Source organism: Macaca fascicularis, chromosome 19, assembly GCF_037993035.2.
Source record: "Macaca fascicularis isolate 582-1 chromosome 19, T2T-MFA8v1.1".
In the NCBI taxonomy this organism is placed as follows: Eukaryota; Metazoa; Chordata; class Mammalia; order Primates; family Cercopithecidae; genus Macaca; species Macaca fascicularis.
This window is the reverse complement of record NC_088393.1, coordinates 49212001-49230592: the sequence shown is the minus strand read 5'-3', so window position 1 is coordinate 49230592 and position 18592 is coordinate 49212001. Positions and strand designations below refer to the sequence as shown.

General features: G+C 51.0%; 1 protein-coding gene across 10 annotated transcripts in view; it reads left to right on the top strand.

Annotated features, from left to right (window-relative positions):
* The window catches only part of POU2F2 (POU class 2 homeobox 2), a 110905-nt gene that overhangs the window by 23597 nt on the left and 68716 nt on the right, over window positions 1–18592 (top strand). For all 10 annotated transcript variants that reach the window (XM_074023752.1, XM_045379502.3, XM_045379500.3 and 7 more), the window contains exon 2: window positions 16512–16572. The gene's annotated coding sequence lies outside the window, so the exon portion shown is untranslated. The remainder of the gene's footprint in view (window positions 1–16511; window positions 16573–18592) is intronic.

Genomic DNA, 18592 nt, shown 5'->3' with positions numbered 1-18592 from the left:
CAGAGCTGAGGAAAGAGGCAGGCGGTGGGCGCTTCGCTGCTGCTGCCCCCAGGCCAAAAAATAAAGAAAAGAAAAGAAAAGAAAAATACCAATAAAAAGACGATGAAAATAAAACAAATCGCAACCGGGGCCACTGAACACAAAAACGAGCGAGGACGGAGAAGAGAGGCGAGGTGGCATCTGCTCCCGGCTGGCTGCGGCGCTTCGGAGAGGCTCCCCGGGCTGGGCGGGACCCCATTTTGACCCTGCATTTGAGGAAGGGGCGACTGTGGAGAAAATGAGGCGAGAGGGGGTCAGGGCTGGTGGCGGTTCCGCCTGTTTTTTTTTTTTTTTTTTTTCCTCTCTCTCTCCTTTCCTGGGGGTGTGGGGGCCGGTTTAGTATGATGATGGTGAGGATATTGGTCGGTGATGCTCTCTGAAGCTCCGAAGCAAGCAGGGTGCATGGGGGGGAGAGGTAAGAGGGCACAGGGAACGAGAAAGGGCTGGGGGGTGGGAATGAGGGGTGAGAGAAAGGAACAGGGTGCCTTGGACAGCAGAAACGGTGAGAAATAGGAAAAAGCAGCCGGGATGGGGCACTCAGAGGCGGTGGCATCTCAGGCAGGAGGAGAGGTAGCAAACGGAGCTCCAGGGCCCCAGAGTGATGTTGGGGAGCCACGGTGCACCCCTCAGCTCTCTGGACAAAGTCTGTAACTTGGGGAACCCCTTCGATTGCCTGCTGCCTCTTTACTCTCTTTTCTTTCCCTTTTCATGTCCTTTCTCGGCTCCTTTATTTCTATCTCCTTTACTGTTTTTTCTTTCTCCCTGTTTTCCAGTTTCTCTGTCTCTTCCTCCTCTCAATAAAAGCTTTCCCCTCCTCCCCACCCCTTAGTTTTTCTTTTTCTACCTCCCTTATCTGCACCTCCTTCTTTTTTCTCCCCCTTTTCCCTTCCCCTTTCCCCCTTTCTTTTATTCTTCCCTTCCTGCCACTCATTTCCCCTGTTGCCAGCTCTTTCTATTTCCTCCCTCAGTTTCGTTTATTCATCACTCTTGCTGCTCTGGCCTTCAACAGGGTGCCAGGGAAAGGGGCTCCATGCAAAGGCAGGAATCCCCAACTTCCTACCAGAGCCTAACCCCTGTTCTGAAACCTCATATATTTCTACTCTCTTTTTTACCCTGAGTGGGGGTTTGGGTCTGTCCCCTGGGTTCCAGCGCCACCCCCTACTTCCTTGTGGCCTCCTGGAGAAGTCTTGCTCGATGCTCACTGGGGCTCTGGGAGGGGGAGGGGAAGATCTTAAGTGAGGGCTCATGGCTGTGGACTCAGCCCCACTGAGAAGGGTGTGGACAGAGAAGAAAATGACATGGATGCCTAGCGGGAAGTGAAAACGGGAGGAAATTGGGGCGGAGGTCCATTTGAGAGAGTCCTTAGAGCTTTCGAGTCCAGGTAAAAGATCCTGAGAGAAAGCCTTTGGCCTGATGACCACTCCCCACTTTCTGCCTCCTTCCTGGGGCCCCTGGAGTTGGGGAGTAGGTCCTGGATTTAGAGAAAGATCCAACCAGCCGCTTTGCTCAGTAGCTTTTAGTTCTCTTGCCATCTTGTCAGGTGGATTTGTTCTTCCACCCCCCAGGATATAAGTGGAGGGTACAGAGTCAGTGCGCAGTGGGGGGCTGGTGTGTACAGAGTCAGACCATGACGGCAGCATGCAGGTGTACAAGGCCTGCATGTGTGGCGAGATGTGTTCAGGAAGGACTGACTGTGTGCTGGGCCTGGAAGCCTTGGTAGACTGAGGAGCCAAAGGTGTAGAATCGTGACATGCATTTTCTGTGGGGGGTCGGGTACTGGGGGTCCCCATCATGGGTGACATATGTGCACGAAGGAGTCAGTGCGAATTTGTACTGATGTCTCCCTCGTCTTGATGTTTATGTACCACTCGCTATGCGTGCACTCAGGAGGCCCTCTTTGCCTCCGTGCATGGAAGCCGTCCACGCGCGTGCAGGCCCGTGTACCGAGTCTGGCTTCAGCAGTGGACACGTGACACTTTGTATGTGCAGCGTGTTTGGAGTAGAGGCTCTGTGTATGGGTACTAGGTCTGAATGTAGTGTGTGCACACAAGGGTGCACATCAAAGAAAGTCACATATGTGAAAGTACGATTTCTGCATGGAGATAATATTGTTATTGCTCAGGGTCTCTGTGTGTCCCAGGTAAAAGGGAGGGTGGGTTTGTGAAGCAGGGTTGGGGTAGAGTGATGAGAGATGTGTGAGTGCACAGAGGTCATGGGCGTATGGCTGAGTTTGACAGTATGCTTGCACAGCAACCTTGAAGCTGGGTTCAAGAAAACAAAACAAGAAAAGATCCCCTCTCCCCGCAGTCTACCAGCCCATGAAAACCTTCCCTGGACCTTCTGTAGTAACAAAGCGTCCCATGTCAGGGGGTGACAGGCAGACCAGGAGTAAAGCTGATCAGGGCCATAGGCAGCATCTCCAGTTGCTGATAATGCGATTCCATATCTACTTCCTGATTTATGGGTAATGCTGGACAGAGGCCCATCCTTGCCGTTGGAGAGGTCCAGACCCCCATTTCCCTGAGGCTGCTGGTGAACCCTGTGGCAGGTTGCAGTGTCATCTTTGGGGGTCTTGGTTGCCCTCACTTCCCTCTGCTAGTCTTTGCAGGGAAAATGGAAAGTGTCTGTGTCAGGGCCATGTATGCACACACCCCTGTACCCATGCTGTGTGCGTAGAGGTTGTTAGCCTATATGTTCTAGACAACATGCTGGCCAGGTTTTTTTTTTTTTTTTTTTTTTTTCCAGCAAGTCCATCAGTGGCCACTCCAGGCCACCTCCATTCTGGTTCATATATACTCCCTTCTTGTATGCAGGGCCCATAGGCCAGAACTTGTTCCTCCACCAATGTGACAGCCAAGCAAGGGCCCCAACCTTAGCACCCCACTGGGTAGAGCTTTTCATAGCCCTGGTACATAATCATAATGTGTAGAGGCATGACTTGCAACGAGGGGAGCAGGGACAGATGGCCACACCAGGGGCTACTTGGACATCAGTGGGGGCAAGGGAGAAGTTTCCATCTCTGGCATGTGCTGGTTAATTTCCAAGATATTTCAGGATGGAGGTGGTTGAGAAGCCCAGGTGTGAAGAGTTGTTAGAAGACAGAGTGGGTGTAAGGCCTCCTCAGACTGATGTCTATTCCTCCTTCTGAATATATGTCACTTACCATTTTTCCCTTGGGCTCAACATCTCCTGATCTAGTAATAATAATGACAATGATGTCTCTCACACTCACCTCACTCTCACAGCAGCCCCAATGGAGCCCCTCTCACAGATGAGAATTCCGAGGCCCACATTATTTGCTCAGCTTGTCAGCAGCCGTGCTGGCGCTAGAACCAAGGTCCTCCTCATACCGAGCCTTTTCTGTCCTTATAGGTCTGCCCTCTCCCATTAACTGCCCCAGCGCCATTTCTTTTCACTGGCTCTGCCTCTTCCCCCACTTCCTCCCTGCCCCCTGAGATGTCCATCCACAGACCTGTCTCCCAGGACTTGTCGGGTGGATGGATGCCTTATGTGGTTCAGTGAGGGCTCTGAGGACCTGGGTCTCACTTTATATCCTGAAGGGAGAGCCAGCAAATGAGCATCGTTGAGCTCATTCTGTCAGTGATGGTTTGGGGCTGGGCCTGTTCAAAGACGGGTTTGCATGAGCTTATGGTCCCCCCTACCCCTTCTAATGAGCCCTGTGTCACCTTTGCAAATCCACATGGTGGCCTTGGGAGGCAGGTGCATTTTCCCTCACTCAATCACCACCCCAACTTCATTAGATCCTCAGGACAGGCAGCTTTCCCAGCTCTGACGCATTCGGAAGGAGGCTGAAGGTGGTGGCTCCACATGCAAGGTCCCTGCATTCAATAGGTATTTATTGAGTGGTGTGAATCACTGAACAAATAAAGTCCAGTGAGTTCCCTGAGGTAATCGGGCAATGGTGGTATGATCACTCCTTAACCTGAAAATGATCTCTAGGCATGGACCATGGGCCAACACAGGCCTGGACTCTGAAGCAGAACCAATCCCAGCCTTAGGATTCTGGGCGCCTGGACTGTCAGCACAAAGGGAGTTTCCAGGTCATTAGGAATGTGGGGAATGAGGATGGCGTGGGTTTAGACAGGGAGGTGAGTCTTTGAGAATGCTCAGACATTGAGAAAAGCAGGCTGGTCGGAGGGCATAAAGATGGCAGAGGGAAGTGAGGAGGAAGCAGCCCAGATTGGAGGTGTAGTCTAAGAGTAGAGGTTGGCACAATGTTGCAAGGCCCTGTCTGTGGATGCTCAGCTGCTGCTCTGAGAAGTTTGAACTTGATCTGGCTGGCAGCGGGGAGCTGTCATGCCTGCAATCACACACACATACACATATACAAGTGCATCTCGTGACAATGTACTTTGGATAATACAGACTTGTGTGTGAGCATGAGTGTGCTTGTGCACACACACAAGGACCTTTATCCTGGCATCCATTCACAGAAACCAACAAGGTTAGGGGGCTACTTTAGTCCTCACTCTCAGGATCCTGTAGTGTACAGGGCTGTGGCCCACACACGCAAGTATAAGAGCAGACTGGGGACCCTCCCCCATCCGGGGTGCAGACTCATGTGGCATTCACAGACTTAATCCGCCGCAGTGAGGCCAGGGAGGCAGCATCTGTCACTTTCACAAACACAAGCAACGGAGTCTGAGAGAGACACATTCCACTTGCTCACAACTGCTTCAGAAACAGACGCCTGTACTGCACTGCCCCCCATGCCCAAAACAGGCACGGCCCCTCATGGCCCCCCACACCAAGCCCAGGCCGATACACCAAGTCACTCCTGCATTAAAGTGCACACACACACACACACACACACACACGAAGCTCAGCCCCTGACATTCCATCTCCCCATATGCACAACCGTATACTCAGGCACTCTGACTTTAAGCTAAGCTGCTGACTTCCTATCCCCTTATTCACACACAGACACACACACACACAGGCACAGACACAGGCACACATGCATACACACACACACACTCGTTTTGACTTAAAACATAGCTATAGCCATCCCACCACCGATACACATATACCTACAAGCGGACTTCCACACATACTCAAACACACAGCCTCACAATCCACCAGAACCACTGTGGCCAGCGGTCATTGAAGAATGACAGTCTGAGCAGTTTGCTGAGGGGAGGGTCGCCCTGAGGCATGGGCTGAGGGTCATACAACAGGGTACATCGGAATCCCTTGAGGAAAAGGTCAGGCCAACCCCAAGAGGGTTCCATTGGTCCGGACGGTTCTGCCAGGTAAGGGAGATTCAACAAATACAGGCCAGAGGCAGGAGCCGACTAATGGCCGAGGCCGCCGATGGCCGAGATGGCTGGCCAGCGAGGAGGGGAGGCTCGACAATTGATGTGACTCAGAGCTGGACAAATGATGGCGCATTTGGCTGAAGCTGGCTGGGGGGCCCATGACCAGAGACCAGGCAGCCATTCTCGCCTCAGCGGGGAAGGGGCCAGATTGAGCTCTGTTGCAGCAGGGTGGGTTTCCCAGCCTGGCTCCACGGTGCATCCCGCCTGCCGTTTGTGTCTTGGGGTCTTTGTATGTGTGTGTGTTTGTGTGCATGTGTGTTCATACATTTATCTGCAGTTGTCAGCGTGTGCCTACCTTTGTAGAACTTTGTGTCTTTGGGACTCTTGGTGTGCATCTATGTATGTGCCTTTGTGTGTGTGTGCGCTTATGCGTATATGTGTACATGCCCACCCACAAAGTGTTCGGGGACCTTTCTTGTTGGACTCTGTGCATTTTTGTGTCCATGTGTGCATTTGTGTCTATTGAATGTGTAGAAACCTTTCTTACTATGAGACGCTATGCACTCTTGAGCATTTGTATTTTTTTTTTTTTTTTGACGTTGGGTTGAAGGTTAGGGTGGGGAAGAAGCGATGGGTCTGGCTCTGCACTCTGAGCCGTCCATGCATCTGGTGGCCCATGAGGCCGTCTTTGTGCATCTGTTTGAGCCTCTGTCTAGGTGTCGGCGGGTGTGGGCTTGTGTGCTTGCCTGTTTCAGAGTTTGAATATCTGTGTATCCACAGCAGCATCTCCCTCTGAGCATGGATGTGGGTGGAGTGGGCCAGACCAGGATGAGGGGGGCATCTCCCTGAATCTCATCAGACCTCTGGAGGGGGTCACACAACTCATGCTGAGCCCGGCTGGGACCCAGCAGCACGGCACAGTGCAGACCACCCCTCCTCCTCCTTTTCCCCCCATGACCTTTGAGCACAGCAGCCCCAAATACATATTTATCAGAGAGGCTATGGGGACCAGCCCCTCCCCCACCACTCCCCTCAGGGCCCAGCCTGCCTGGCTGTGGAGAAATTAACCTTGTGACACAGGAGCTCGCTGACACCCCGACCCCCTCCCCATCTGCAAGGCACATATGAGCAAGAGTGTGTGTGTGTGAGAGAGAGAGATAGAGAAAAGGTACTCATCCAGACTGGGAAGGCAGCAGCAGCTAGGGGAAGAAAGACACAGGTACACACACACATGTGTTTGTATCACCCCTGGCGCGCGCGCACACACACACGCACACACACACACACGCACTCACTCGCCAAACTAGAGAGGCCACATAAGTCTTTAACAGATGCACAAGGCAAATACTGAAATACATAAGCATGCAGACACATGCAATGATCCTGCAAGAGACATACACAGATTCTGAAACACATGATAGCCATGTGCACCCCTGGGTCCTGAGACCCAGGTACCCATACTTTTGGTCAGAGATTCTCTAAGAAAATTCATAGATGCTAAACCCTGCAAATGCACATAGACATGTGTGTGTTTGTCCACAGAGTTGCCAAAATGGACACACCAGGTTTGGAAACAAGGATAAACACATACTCAGGCACAGGTATGAAAACCCAGATATCTGTGCAGGCACGTAGGTGCTGAGACCTCTCAGGGCAAAACAGACACCAAAACACCAGGGTGCTCCTCGTGTGGGGGTTTGTTTTTCAATAGAAAATGTATATATAGAAATACTAAAACATGGCAGCATCCCAGCCTGTATGCCCATGGGTGCACACCAGCCATGTTCAGAAATCCCACAGGGAGGCCACACGTGGTGACCAAAAGGGCCATGCCCTGAGTTATAGCACACAAACACCCCCCAGGCTAGCCTCATCCCCTTAAAGTGAAACAAAATAGGTAGATGTTCAAGTGTGAAAATGTGCATGGAATTAACGAACTCATCACATAGGTACTGAGCCCCTATAGGAGTCAGGCTCTATCTTAGAAGCTGAGGAAACAGTGGTTTACAAGACAGACCTGGGCCTTGCTCTCTAAGAGCTCCAAGCCAACAGGACCGGCACTGATCAGACCTCAGTGTATAGTTCGTTATAAATGGAGATAGCATCTGGTACGGAGAGGAAAAAGGGGCTACAGGAGGGCATCATGGGAGCACCTGGTTTAGATTGGTGGGCTAGGTGTAACATCTCTGAGGAAGTGACATTTAAGCTTGACATCAGACACAACATACAGATTCTAAATGTGTACACATATCCCTTCTGAAACTCACAGAGGCCACACAGGCATAAATAATGCAGCACTCAGATGCCCCTACCCTCACCCTACTATGCTGCACCTTTCCCTCTAGAAACTCCTCTGGCCTGTCCCTAGGTGGGAAATGGGATCCCTTCGCCTGGGGCTCAGATTCTGGGCTCTGGATGAGGTGCACAAAGCATTCGGGGGCAGTGCTGAGTAGGGAGCCCAGGAGGATTCACCAAGGAGGAGGCGTGGAGAGGGTGATAAGGTTATGAGAAGAAGGAAGGCAGACGATTCTCTAAATGGAGGTGCTTGCCTGGGCAAGGGCATGGACATGTGAACCAGCATAGACTGTTCCCAACAATCACGTGAGGCCCAGGGTCACGGGACCTTCAGGAGGACTGAGAGGAGACGTTACATGACTGGGAAGGGCTGTGAGGCTTGGGATTTATTCTGGGCGAGCCACATAACCACAAAAGAGTTTTAAGAAGGGACTAGACAGGGTGTGTGAGCCAGGTACCAAGTCTGGTCTCTCTGAGCCTCATGTGGGGGTGGGACAGGATGGGTAGCCCCTGGAGGAAGGGATCCAGTGAGCAGGCCACCAGTCACAAGGACTTCTGCTCTACCTGTCCAGTATGGGAACTCTGGTCAAGGCCTGGTGAGGGAGGTGGTACAGAACCACTTTCCCCTTGCTCCCAGCCCCATATCTTGGCCACTGCTACGATTTGCCCCCAAATGGAGATTTGCTAGGGAATGGGGGTCAGGAGCTATAGTCCCCCTTAGTTTCTACTGATGTTCTATTGATTTCTGAGCCTCCTGTGGCCAGGCCTGAGCTGCATGTCCGGTCACCCAGATGAGGCAGATCTTTCCATGTTCTAGAGGAGTCCTCAGTCTGGGGAGGTTGACCCTGACACACCCTGTCAAGGGACTCTGAGGGCTTACTGAGGGCTTCTTGGGCTTGTTCTTGGAGAATGAATGGGTCAGAAGGCTCCATAGGCTATATGGGCAATGGGTGAGGATGGAGCCTGGTTTTGTGAGGGTGAGACCAACCCATACCTGCCACAGAGAAAGCCTGTCATTTCTCCCATCATGCTTAGAACATCTTTCTTGGCCTGCAAACCCTGCATGAGCTAGCACCTGTCTGTCTATTCAACTTTTACTCCCTCCCTCCTGGCTCTGGAAGCTTAAGCCATTCTGGCCTTCTTGCTGTTCCTTAAACCTTGTTCCTGACCCAGGGCCTTTGCACTTGCTGTTTCCTTTGCCAGGAAAGCTCTCAAAACCTACCTTTTCTGATAGACCTTTCCTTTATGTTTAAAATAGCAGCTTTTTTTTTGGGGAGGGGGGTGGACAGAGTCTTGCTCTGTTGTCCAGGCTGGAGTGCAGTGGTGCGATCTCAGCCCACTGCAACTTCTGCCTCCCAGGTTCAAGCAATTCTTGTGCCTCAGCCTCTTGAGTAGCTGGGACTACAGGTGCGCACCAACACACCCACCTAAATTTTGTATTTTTGTAGAGCCGGGGTTTCACCATGTTGGCCAGGCTGGTCTCGAACTCCTGACTTCAGGTGATCTGCCTGCCTTGGCCTCCCAAAGTGCTGTGATTACAGGCATGAGCCACCACACCTAGCCAATAGCAGCATCTTTTTTTTTTTTTGAGACGGAGTCTCACTCTGTCGCCCAGGCTGGAGTGCAGTGGCCGGATCTCAGCTCACTGCAAGCTCCGCCTCCCGGGTTCACGCCATTCTCCTGCCTTAGCCTCCCGAGTAGCTGGGACTACAGGCGCCCGCCGCCTCGCCTGGCTAGTTTTTTGTATTTTTTTTTTTTTTTTTTGAGACAGAGTCTTGCTCTGTCGCCCAGGCTGGGGTGCAGTGGCCGGATCTCAGCTCACTGCAAGCTCCGCCTCCCGGGTTTAGACCATTGTCCTGCCTCAGCCTCCCAAGTAGCTGGGACTACAGGCGCCCGCCACCTCGCCCGGCTAGTTTTTTGTATTTTTTAGTAGAGACGGGGTTTCACCGGGTTAGCCAGGATGGTCTCGATCTCCTGACCTCGTGATCCACCCGTCTCGGCCTCCCAAAGTGCTGGGATTACAGGCTTGAGCCACTGCGCCCGGCCAATAGCAGCATCTTGTAAGCCACTTTCTCCCTGCTTTATTTTCCTTCTTAGCTCTTAAATATATTTTCTTGTCTATCATATCCCTTCCTCCACTAGAAGGTGGATTCCACGATGGCAGGGACTTTGTCTTGTTCGTAGTTGTATCTCTAGTGTGTAGCACAGTGCCCAGAACACTATAAATGCTCATTGGATGTTTTGTCAAATGAACTGAAGCCGGATCCCCTGTCACCTACTTGCCCAATATATCACCTACTTGCCCAATATAATGGTGGAGGTATGTTGTCAGACCTCCACCTGTGTCAGACAAGGGTGGCAGAGCTCACCTTCGGGGGCTGCACCTATCAGTGCTGGAGGGGTACATTGGCAAGTGAGTCCACCTCCTACCTGAGCCTCAGAGCAGCCAGACTACAAAACCATCATCATCCTGGGCCTGTATGCTACCATCCTGCACCCTCATCTCCCTCACGACACTCCCCTCACTCCAACCAACTCCTCCTTACTCCCATTGTCAGATCTGCTCACCCCCCCATGCATGCTGCTGCCCTTCCCCTCCTTCACCTCCAGCATACACTCTGATGGCCCCCGCCCCCAGACACAAAGGAGGGGAGACCACAGACTGTGGAGTCAGACACACCCGGCTTTGAGTCACATCACTCCTTTTAAGCCTCGAGTTGCCTTGCCGGCAAAATAAGGTTTTTGTCGGGATGAAGAGCAGTGGCACGTGTGATGATGACGCTAATAATAGCTGCTATTTATTGAGTACCTGCCAGGTGTTAAGTATTGTGCGAGGTGCTTTGAACTTTTTTTTTGTTGTTCATTTTTAAAAATGGAGGAAAAAAAAAAAAAGACTCTGAGCATGGAGTGTCCCCAGAGCATGAGACCTGGTGTCCGGTGCTGTGAATGACAAAAGTGAACATAGTCCATCTGCAGAGCTTACTGTTCCAGTGTGTGCACACACATACCCAAAGTGTCACACAAGTCAGGTGATGGGGAGCTTGTGCTCCTGTACTCGATGCTTTTCTGCAGAAGCCCCAAGAGATAGTTTGGGGGCCATTGCAGCAGCAACTCTCAGAGATAAGGGGCCATCCCCAGCCATCCTTAATTCCCCTTTACCAACCCATTGGGAGCTTTCATTGTTCATATCTGGATTGCAGGGCCCAGCATGGGATCTGGCCTAGAATTGGCCTCAGGAAATGCTTACTGAATGAATGAATGAATGAACAAAGGAATATTTTTAGCTGAGTATCTTCATTGCATTTGTTCATTTGCTCAGGTTACCAAGACATACCTTCTCCCTTCCCTACCCACCACCTTCACTTACTACCCACAGCATTTGTGGCTGCTGACGGTAGTACTGTTAATTTCTCCCACTCATTGACCCTTTTTTGTGTGTCAGGCCTTTTGCTAAGTTCCCTATAAGCATGGGCTTGTTGGCTTCTCACACCAGCAAAATGAGGCAGCTGTTACTATTATCTTCATGCTATGTTTGAGCAAACTGAGGCTCAGAGAGGTGAAGTGACTTTTGCCCAGGGCCACACAGTGAGGAAGCGGCTGACCCCGTGTTTACCCACTGTGCTCTTCTGCCCCACAGAAGCGCACATTATCTCAGGAGTCTGCATGCACACTTGTTCTTGCAGTTGTCCCTCTCCCAGTAGTTGGATGGCACTACCCAGATCCAGGAGCCCAGAGCCCCAGCTTCTGGTCCCAGCTGTGTCATGACCAGTTGAGTAGCTCTGGGAAAATCCCTTCCCTCCCTCTGGGTCTTCGTTTTCCCTCCAGCAGTTCCTCCTGTCTGTAAGCCCTCAGCCAGTTTCCTGAAGAGGGGACAGGGGACTGTATTTGGCTTGGTGCTACCCCGCCCACTCTATTGAGAGCAGAAGTCAGAAGAGCCAGCTCTTCTCCATTCAGCAGACTTCAAATTCATTCACATTCTTGAGGGCACTGAACTCTGCTGGGTTTGGACATAAGGGAGGACATAAGACAAGCCTGGCTGGGAAAGGGAGAGGGGAGCGGAGAAACAGCACTCGTGGTGCCTCCACTGAGCACCAGGCCACAGTCTACCAATTACAGACAAACAATGTGAACGATGTGAACAAACGATGTGAACGATGTTCATTGTAGAAATAACAGAAAACACAGAAATTCAATGAGATGAGAAGAAAATGACCGTGATAATCCAGTTAAACGAACAACAAAAAGGACATTACCTTTTGCTGTCTTTTTTTTTTTTTTTTTTTTTTTTTGAGATAGCCTGTCACCCAGGCTGGAGTGCAGTGGAGAGATCTCGGCTCACTGCAACCTCTACCTCTGAGGTTTAAGCGATCCTCCCACCTCAGCCTCCCGAGTAGCTGAGACTATAGGTACATGCCACCACACCCAGCTAATTTTTGTATTTTTTTTTGTAGCGATGGAGTCTTGCTATGCTGCCCAGGCTGGTCTTAGACTCCTGGGCTCAAGTCCGCCCACCTCGGCCTCCTAAAGTGCTAGGATTACAGACATGAACCATTGCACCCTGACTGTCTGTCCTAGATAGCTTCCCCCCCCCAAAGGGGATTATGCCTATGACTTTACCCAAAGAATTTATTAAAATTTAGATACCTGGTACCCAAACTCAGATTTTTTTTTTTTTGAGACAGAGGCTCACACTGTCACCCGAGCTGAAGTGCAATGGCATGATCTCAGCTCACTGCAACCTCTGCCTCCCAGGTTCAAGCGATTCTCCTGCCTCAGCCTCCTGAGTAGCAGGGATTACAGGTGTCTGCCACCACGTCTAGCTATTTTTTTATATCTTTAGTAGAGATGAGGTTTCGAACTCCTGACCTCAGGTGATCCGCCTGCCTTGGCCTCCCAAAGTGTTGGGATTACAGGCATGAGCCACTGTGCCTGGCCTTTTTTTTTTTTTTTTTTTTTTTTTTTGAGACAGAGTGTCACTCTGTCGCCCAGGCTGGAGTACAGTGGTACGATCTCAGCTCACTGCAACCTCTACCTCCTGGGTTCAAGAGATTCTCCTGCCTCAACCTCCTGAGTAGCTGGGATTACAGGCGCCCGCCACCACACCTGGCTAATTTTTGTATTTTTAGTAGAGATGGGTTTCACCATGTTGGCCAGACTGGTCCAAACTCAGAATTCTGATTTCTGTTCCAAATTTATTTATTTTTGGTGAGGGGAACCATCTGTATGTGTATTTTGTAAAAACGGAATGATATGCTACCTACTTGCTTATAACTTGCCTTTTCCTCTTCCTAACAACAGATTATGAACACAGTTTCCTTGTCAATAATTTTATTTCATGGTGTGAGCTGAGAGGAGTGTAAAAAAAAATTTATTTCAACCATGTTTTCAACAACTCTGCGTCCTTCTTTGTATGGCCACTATACCATCATTTATTGTACCAGTCCCCACTCATAGGATATCTAGGTTGGTTTTATAATTATCCCCAGTTAACAGATGAATTATAATTATAATATAATTATCCCCAGTTAACAGATGAAGACATTGAGTCTCGAATGTGAAGCCTCTCACATGTGTGAAAAGCTAAGGCACAGTCAGGGGGAGCTGGGGACCGCTTGGGTGCCAGCAACAGTCCCTGGCCTCCCTCAGGGAGGGTCTGAGGGACCCTGAGAGGAGAGAGAAGCCTGGGTAGAGGAAGCCCCCAAGACATAAGACATGTGACGTGTCAGAGGGGAGGCAGGGGCCCTTGAGAAGGAGACCACCCTCTTCCAGGCCCCAGAACCAGGCGCGATGCTGGCCTCAGTCCTGCCCACTCAGGCTTCCCTCATCCTTCCGCTGCCCCCCTCCTTGAGCCCACTCATCGCCTGCTCCATCTTTGCCAGCTTATCAATAGGTTAAGTGGTCAGGTCAGCGATATTGACCATTTGATTAGGACCTTGTCAGATCAATCCCTGGCTCATCTTGTGGGCCTCCTCCCCTGCCCACACACTCCCTCCTGTTCTTCTGCTCCAGGGAGCAGGTGGCCACAGAAGCCTCTGCTCTCCCAACACAGCACCCCAGAACCGGGAGCCCCATGGCCCTTTGTGGGCCATTCCTGGTCCTCTGTTCAGGTACCCAGTTCCCATACCTTCTCCTTGCATCCACCTCTCTTACTCAGAGTCATTAGATCTTGTTTGCTGTATGTCCCCTGCTCCTCGGAGTCCAGTCAGATAGAGCTGTCCCCACTTGGCTGTGTGACCTTGAGCAAGTGACTTTACCTCTCTGAGCCTCCATTTTTCACAGCAGTGTCATGGGATGACACTCACCGAACAAATGTGAGATGCCGAGAGATCACACCTGCAGAGCAATGACCCAACCCTGGTGCATGACCAGCACTCAGGAAATGCCAGTACCGATGTGTCTGTGAGTGCCAGTGTTTCCATCTGTCCATCAGTGGGGTTGTATATGGGTATTCTGTGTCTGTGGGGGCAAGTGGCATCATCATTCTTAGGCCTGTCCCAAGCCCTAGCTTGGGACCACTCCCTGTGCTGGGCAATGCTTCGGACCCCCAAAGGAGCCAGGCCCTGCCCTGCCCTCAAGGAGCTCACAGTCTGCCACGTACGTGGCAAACTGACCCCAGGACACGGCAAACCATTATATACACCAGCTGAGAGGAGACTTGGGCCAGGACCAAACCCTGAGCTTGCTTTCCTTCTGTGAACACTGGAATCTACCCTTTATGTGGCACAGCTGCAGGAAATGTAGGCTTTGGAGTCAGACACATCAGGTTCAAATTCTGGCTCCCCCTCTTCCTGTGCCTGCTAACTGTGGGCCAGCTGCTGCCCCTCTCTGTTCCTCAGAGTCCCCATCTGTACAATGGGAGAAGACATCTTGTAAATAGCTCCCAGTCTTAAGGCACTGCTGGGAATACAGCTCCCAGATCCTATGGACTGTCTCTCTACTTGGAGGTGTTGTGTGCTTGGGAGAGGGGTCCTCTCCCCTCTGTCAGAGGGCATATTGGGGTTTGGGAACCCGGGAGATGGGATGAGAGTTGGAAGCAGATATGCCAGGGATGGTGCTGCCTATGAGCTTCACAGCCCCAGGTAGCAGAGGGCAGGGAGACTGAAGTGTGGGCCCTGCTGCAGGGAAGCCCAAGGTGGGGGTACTGCCTGGGGGAAGACCCCAGCCCTAAGGCGCTGTCTGACTCTGGCCCCCCCGAGGCCTGGGGATTCCCTCACCCGCCCCACCCACCATCACTTACACCAATATTGACGGTTAATGCCGTGTCGCCACCGTGTTCAACACTCAGCGCGGCTAATTGTTTTGACTGGGAATCGGCAAGGCGATTAAACGCCATCGATTTTGCCCTGCGCGCTGCATCGATTTTTAAATTTCCTATTGATCCCGGCCCTAAATCTCCTTAACCAAGACCTCACCGTGGAGATGACAGCCGCTGATTAGCTCCAGGGCGGGGGCTGGGGGGAAGCAGCCCCTGGGCGGGGAGCAACCCCAGCTCCTCCCTCCCTCCAGGGCCCAGGGGTTCTGGTCCCCTTCTGCCCCTGAAGATGAAGGCCCAGGGAGAGACAGGACAGATGGAAGAGGAAGTGGGGAAACCCTTGGCCCTTTTTACTCCCCTTTTGCTTCTTGTTTGGGCTTTTCCCTGGTCTCTCTGCCCCAGCTTCTTTCATTCCTCTCTGTCTATGTCTCCCCATCTCTTCTCTTTCTCTCTCCCCTTCCTTCTCAGTCCGTCTTTTTCTCTGTCCTCCTCCACCTCTTGAACTCTGGTGCCTCCCTTAATTCCTCACTCCTCCTTCCTGCAGGGCTGTGGAGAGGCTCAGCAAACCCTCTTTGGGGATGGGCCTCCTGACCTCTTGCCTACCTCTCTGTTCTCTCCATCTTGTACACAGGAGGTAGAAGGACCTTTCCAAAGGCAAACTGGATTGTATCCGTCTCCCTCTCCCTCTCCAACGAAGCCCTGGCTGCTTGGACCAGGCACTTGAGGCCCTGCAAGGAGCAGCCCCTGCAATCTAGAAGCCTCGTCTGTCCCCAGTTCTCTTACTGAACCCTGGACAGGCAAAGTCCTGGCATTCTCGTTCCTTGCACTTGGTTCTTTCTCTGACTAAAATTTGTCTTCCAGGTTTGGCTTGGGTGTTATTTCCTCCCTAAGTCTTCTGTGATCTCACCCAGGATGCCCGCAGCACCCTCTGCTTATTCCAGCGTGTTGGCATTGGCTCTTCCTTCTGTCTCCTCAACTTGCCTGTGAGCCCCATAATAGAACAGAGACCTTGTCTAATTCATCTCTGTCCCCTGCCACCCTTGATTCAGAGCCAGAGAAGCCTCAATATTTGTTGATGAACTAAATGCACAAATGAATGGACAAATGTACAAGTCAGAAATATCATTATGACTTTTATTTTTAATCTCCCCACAGCACAGAGGAACTTAATAATGAGTAACCCTTTCAAATTTCTGTCTCATTTTATCCTCCTAGCAGTCCTTTGAGATACACAGTTTAATCAATTAATTCCTCCATCCACCCACCCATTCACTCTGTCATCCGTTATGCACTAATTGAGCATCTCAAATTTGCCAGGCCCTCTGCCAAACACAAAAGCTACAAGACACAGTCCCTGCACTTTAAGAAGCTTCCAGTCTGATGGGAAAAACGATGTTCCACAGTGGCAGGTACCAGTATGCCCATCTATGAGATGGGGACACTGAGACTCAGATGCCAGAAGTGACCACTGAAGGCAACAAGTGGCTCACTGGACCTGAGTCCCAGGCACCTGACTCCACAGTTCGCCAACTGCAGCTCCTGATGATGTGACAGGAGGAGGGTTCCTCCACTGGAGGAATGCGGAATCCCGCATGAGGATGAGACGAATTCTCCAGGATGTTGACTGCATTCTCTTCTCTCTCCAGGTTCTCGACTGGACCGGGTTGGTGGCCTGAATGTATTAGCTTCGCTGCGTCTGCCCAAGAGGTAAGGACCACGGCCTCAGAGTTTTGCTTATTGATGCACCTTCTGTTTTCTCACAGAAGTCTCTGCTTTCCCATTCTCGTCTCTGTACTCACCCTGGGTGTGTTGCTGCTCTTCTCCACTCTGCCCACCCAGAGGTTAGAATGTGACTGCTCTGTTTTCACCCTCCACGCATCCTGTGACTTTCGGGCCAAACCAGTGGTTCTTGGTGTTGGTAACTGTGGGTGTTTCTGCTGATGAGTGTTAGGGCTCAGTAGGAGAGAGATAGGGGTAACTCGGTGGCTCAGATCACAGCTTTGGGGTCAAACACACCTATGTTCGAATCTCTTTTCCTGACTTCGCGGGACTTGGGAAAGTTGGAGCCTCCATTTCCTTATCTGTAAGTAGGAATACTAATAGAACCCACCTGAAGTGCCATCCTGAGAGCAAAAGGAGATAGAGGAAGAAGAACAGGTGGCTGAGTGATCCTGGGCATGGCTCAGTTTCCCCATATGTCAAAGGAAGGTAATTAATAGCATTTGCCACATGGAGGTGGCGTGAAGATGAAAGTACTTATTCACTGGAATCGTGTAGCTGGACAAGTGGGAGCTCAAAATATGGCTGGAAGCGTTCCCCTGAACAAAGAAGATTTTATGAAGCCCCTCCCTGAAGCCTACTGAGACTCCCAGGTAGAAGCCGTAGTTCTGCTGCTCACCTCTGTGGGAAGCAGGAGCTCTGGCCATTTGCCCTGGTGTTTGCTCCAGCTGGCTTGGTGAGGTCTTGGCAATGAGCATCTAGGGAGGAGGGTGGACAGGTCTTCTGGGGTGGGACAGCCCTCTTCTGCCACCCCTGTTCCCACCAGAGAAGTTTAACCCACAGGTCTCAGGACCCTGGGGAGGCCTCTGGGTGCCCTTGAAGGACTCCTACCCAGGAGTCCTCTGCTGTACCAGGAATCACAGACCTATTTTAAGAAGCAGATGGAAGCTGTAGCCCAGGGTTTACAACCCAGTATTGTAGGGACTGTGATGGACTGAAAAATGCATGAGGTGGGGGACTGCTTTTTAGCTCCTCTGACTGTTCTCATGCACAGATGCAACCTTGACTTGCCAGGGTTTCTGATTTTTCAAAAGAAGCCAGAATCCTAGACTTGTATGTGAAGTCTTCCAACCTTTAAATGTTGGCAACTAATGCAAAACTTCCAAAATCTCCTTGTGGTCCAAACCACATGTTTCAGGCAACCTTTGGCCCATAGATACCAAGTTTCGCAACAGTATAGAGCTTCTCCTAGGAAAACACATCCCTACATATACCCAGTTGTGCTACACTTTGGGATGATCACAGACCCCCTGAAGCTCATTCATGGACCCCTGTTATCGCTGAGAGTATTCGTTCCAGGATGTGTCATTTCTCTAGTGTGCTTTCTCCAGGGAACTGAAGTTGCAGCTTTTCCAGGAATCCTCACATCCTTGAAAAGAGAGTCAAGGAGTTTCCAGGTTGCAGAATTAGTTTGGGAGCTAGAGACTGGCTTTGAGGAATGTCTGAAAGTTAGGCTGAAGTAACAGAGGGGTTTAATTATGTTTCCAGTTGGTAGAGGTTACAGTTAGGTCTATGATTTCAGTTATTTATCTTCAAATAGGTGTTCATTAAATATCCATGATTTCACGGACATGTGGGTGACTGATTGGTAACTAGTAACAGGGCCGGTACATTCCAGTGAGGAAACTGATATTTATTAGAGGCCACCTTTGTGCGAGGGCCTGTTTTGGGCACTTTGCTTTTAATCCTCACTGCAACCCTGTGAAGTGGGCGTTGGCACCTGTTACAAGAGAAAGAAACTGAGACACAGAGCGTGAAGGCAACTTGCCTAAGGCCACCCAACATGTAAGCAGTAGAGTCAGAATTTGAACCTGGGTTTGCCTGACCTTAAAACTCTCATTCTTTTACCTCACCAAAACCCACCCTAGTTTTTGGTATCTCCACAGTGCGGCAAATTTTTGTACTTTGGGAGTGAATTTGATTTCAGACACCACCTGAAGTCTGATTT